The following is a 3892-nucleotide window of genomic DNA, read 5'->3' as shown; positions in this document are numbered from 1 at the left end:
CGGACCGGACGAGCCGACCGATTGGTTTTGATCTAATAAAAGCGTCCCTTCCATCTCTGGTCGGGACTCTGTTTGCATGTATTAGCTCTAGAATTACCACAGTTATCCAAGTAACGTGGGTACGATCTAAGGAACCATAACTGATTTAATGAGCCATTCGCGGTTTCACCTTAATGCGGCTTGTACTGAGACATGCATGGCTTAATCTTTGAGACAAGCATATGACTACTGGCAGGATCAACCAGGGAGCTGCGTCAACTAGAGCTGAGCAGCCGGCCGCCCGGGAGTGTGTCCCGGGGGCCCGCGCGAACACGCAAGCGTCCGCTCAATTATTCTGCAAACAGGAGGAGGCTGAGCTCCCCTGCACCATACACCTCGAAACCCTCTCAGGTCCCGGCGGCGCGCAGCGCCGTCCTAAGTACTTGGTCGGGTTCGAGAGAGGCGCAATCGCCCGGAGTTTGGCGAGTAGACGCTTTAGGTGCGACCACCCGTGCTCCCAACTGAGCTTGCCGCTGCCGACAGAGGCCCGGGAGCGTGCTGTCGTGGCATTGCCGGCGGGAGACAACACGCGCCACCTACGGTGACCGGCAGCTCCAACGCCAGCGCCACAGAAGGACAAAAGCCCCACTTGGGTGCCGAAGCGAACTCTCCCAGCACAGCGCACGCGCCAACACGTCCGCACAGCTGCGATACAAACCACCTGCGAGAACCGCAGAGGCGACCGAGCAGCAGACGGCGTCGCGGCGCCGAGCGCCGGGCGGCGGCGCATCCTCAGCGCACACAGTCCTCAATCGGACCAGCACACTGCAGATGTCCACCGCGCTTCGCACCGGGCCCGCGAGGACCTACTTTGGCCGCACGGCGCCGCGTGCAGGGTGCGCCGGCGCGCAGCTGCGCCGCCTGCCGCCTCCGTCGGCCGGCGCGCCTGCCACTGGCCGCCCCCACCAGCCGGCTGTAGCGCGTGCGCCCACGCACCGCGCGGCCAGCACGCCGGGAGGCCCCCCCTCACCGGCCGGGGACGGTCCCACCCAGCCACCGCCGCGTATCGCTTCACACCCAGATGCCATTCACGTTCGTGGGCATGGTGGGTATCGCTGGAACAACCGGTTGGTAGCTCAAGCGATCGTCGCCATCACTGATTCACCTCTAGCGAGAACAACCGCACCACAACGGTTTACCAGTTGTTCATTTGCGTAACGTCACCAGCAAACGTAGGCGTCCATCGCCATTTGCAAATTCAACGATTGTTGCATGCCTGTGTCAGGTGTCACGACACACTATGTCTGCCCACATACACGCAACAACATGTGCACGCTTCGCGAACACGTGGAAGGTGGCCCCCGTACGTATGCGATGTCCATTGCGCGAACGACTGTCAACCGGCCTCTGTCGCATGTCGCAGATGTGGAACGCAGTGCACCATGCTATCACGGTGTGTGAGAAGAGACGACTACGTCTGACAACACGCGCCACTACATCAACAGACGGCTCATGCTGATCGCCATCCAGGGCATACCACACTGCAATCCAGCTCTTATAGGGAGACGACACGTAGCTGAGTGCACAACATTTGGACCGCATGGTTCGCCGTTGTTGGCGCAGTCGTTGTACGGTCACATGTACCACGATGTATCATTCAGTACATGAGGACCAATGTGCAGTACAGTGTGTGATTTGGACGTACAACATCAGCGGACAGTTGACACAGGCCGTACCACAGCGTAGGCTAAGTGCTTCGCCATGCAAATGCCAATGAACAACTGCAAATGCCAATGAACAACTGCAAAGGGCATTGAGCATGTACGTCCTGCTGCCATCCACATTACAGTGTATAGCTGCAAGGTGTTTAACATGAAGCGATACACTGGGGACCGGGCAGTGCGAGTAGCAAACTATATTGCGGGGGTTGCAGTTAGGCAACACTACACTAATTTAACGCGTCGTATGACAATTACAGAGCAGGTTAAGGCCCAACGTGTGTTGGGTTAAGGCCCAACGTGTGTTGGGTTAAGGCCCAACGTGTGTTGGGTTAAGGCCCAACGTGTGTTGGGTTAAGGCCCAACGTGTGTTGGGTTAAGGCCCAACGTGTGTTGGGTTAAGGCCCAACGTGTGTTGGGTTAAGGCCCAACGTGTGTTGGGTTAAGGCCCAACGTGTGTTGGGTTAAGGCCCAACGTGTGTTGGGTTAAGGCCCAACGTGTGTTGGGTTAAGGCCCAACGTGTGTTACGTTACGGCGCAACGTGGGTTACGTTACGGCGCAACGTGGGTTGCGTTACGGCGCAACGTAGGTTACGTTACGGCGCAACGTAGGTTACGTTAAGGCGCAACGTAGGTTACGTTAAGGCGCAACGTAGGTTACGTTAAGGCGCAACGTAGGTTACGTTAAGGCGCAACGTAGGTTACGTTAAGGCGCAACGTAGGTTACATTAAGGCGCAATATAGGTTACATTAAGGCGCAATATAGGTTACATTAAGGCGCAATATAGGTTACATTAAGGCGCAATATAGGTTACGTTAAGGCGCAATATAGGTTAGGTTAAGGCGCAATATAGGTTACGTTAAGGCGCAATATAGGTTACGTTAAGGCGCAATATAGGTTACGTTAAGGCGCAATATAGGTTACGTTAAGGCGCAATATAGGTTACGTTAAGGCGCAATATAGGTTACGTTAAGGCGCAATATAGGTTACGTTAAGGCGCAATATAGGTTACGTTAAGGCGCAATATAGGTTAGGTTAAGGCGCAATATAGGTTAGGTTAAGGCGCAATATAGGTTAGGTTAAGGCGCAATATAGGTTAGGTTAAGGCGCAATATAGGTTACGTTAAGGCGCAATATAGGTTACGTTAAGGCGCAATATAGGTTACGTTAAGGCGCAATATAGGTTAGGTTAAGGCGCAATATAGGTTAGGTTAAGGCGCAATATAGGTTAGGTTAAGGCGCAATATAGGTTACGTTAAGGCGCAATATAGGTTAGGTTAAGGTGCAATATAGGTTAGGTTAAGGCGCAATATAGGTTAGGTTAAGGCGCAATATAGGTTAGGTTAAGGCGCAATATAGGTTAGGTTAAGGCGCAATATAGGTTACGTTAAGGCGCAATATAGGTTACGTTAAGGCGCAATATAGGTTAGGTTAAGGCGCAATATAGGTTACGTTAAGGCGCAATATAGGTTACGTTAAGGCGCAATACAGGTTACGTTAAGGCGCCATACAGGTTAGGTTAAGGCGCCATACAGGTTAGGTTAAGGCGCAATACAGGTTAGGTTAAGGCGCAATACAGGTTAGGTTAAGGCGCAATACAGGTTAGGTTAAGGCGCAATACAGGTTAGGTTAAGGCGCAATACAGGTTAGGTTAAGGCGCAATACAGGTTAGGTTAAGGCGCAATACAGGTTAGGTTAAGGCGCAATACAGGTTAGGTTAAGGCGCAATACAGGTTAGGTTAAGGCGCAATACAGGTTAGGTTAAGGCGCAATACAGGTTAGGTTAAGGCGCAATACAGGTTAGGTTAAGGCGCAATACAGGTTAGGTTAAGGCGCAATACAGGTTAGGTTAAGGCGCAATACAGGTTAGGTTAAGGCGCAATACAGGTTAGGTTAAGGCGCAATACAGGTTAGGTTAAGGCGCAATACAGGTTAGGTTAAGGCGCAATACAGGTTAGGTTAAGGCGCAATACAGGTTAGGTTAAGGTACGACATAGGTTAGGTTAAGGTACGACATAGGTTAGGTTAAGGTACGACATAGGTTAGGTTAAGGTACGACATAGGTTAGGTTACGGTACGACATAGGTTAGGTTACGGTACGACATAGGTTAGGTTACGGTACGACATAGGTTAGGTTACGGTACGACATAGGTTAGGTTACGGTACGACATAGGTTAGGTTACGGTACGACATA

General features: G+C 52.1%; 1 non-coding gene across 1 annotated transcript in view; it reads right to left on the bottom strand.

The window, feature by feature from the left end:
- LOC124572262 overlaps window positions 1-248 on the bottom strand; it is a 1910-nt gene extending 1662 nt beyond the window's left edge. The window contains exon 1 of the ribosomal RNA XR_006972014.1: window positions 1-248. This exon is cut by the window's left edge and continues 1662 nt beyond it. This is a non-coding gene — a ribosomal RNA (small subunit ribosomal RNA).
- Window positions 249-3892: the final 3644 nt, after the last annotated feature.

Source organism: Schistocerca americana, unplaced genomic scaffold, assembly GCF_021461395.2.
Source record: "Schistocerca americana isolate TAMUIC-IGC-003095 unplaced genomic scaffold, iqSchAmer2.1 HiC_scaffold_179, whole genome shotgun sequence".
Taxonomy (NCBI): domain Eukaryota; kingdom Metazoa; phylum Arthropoda; class Insecta; order Orthoptera; family Acrididae; genus Schistocerca; species Schistocerca americana.
Note: the sequence above shows the minus strand (reverse complement) of the source record. Positions and strands in the feature narration are given on the sequence as shown.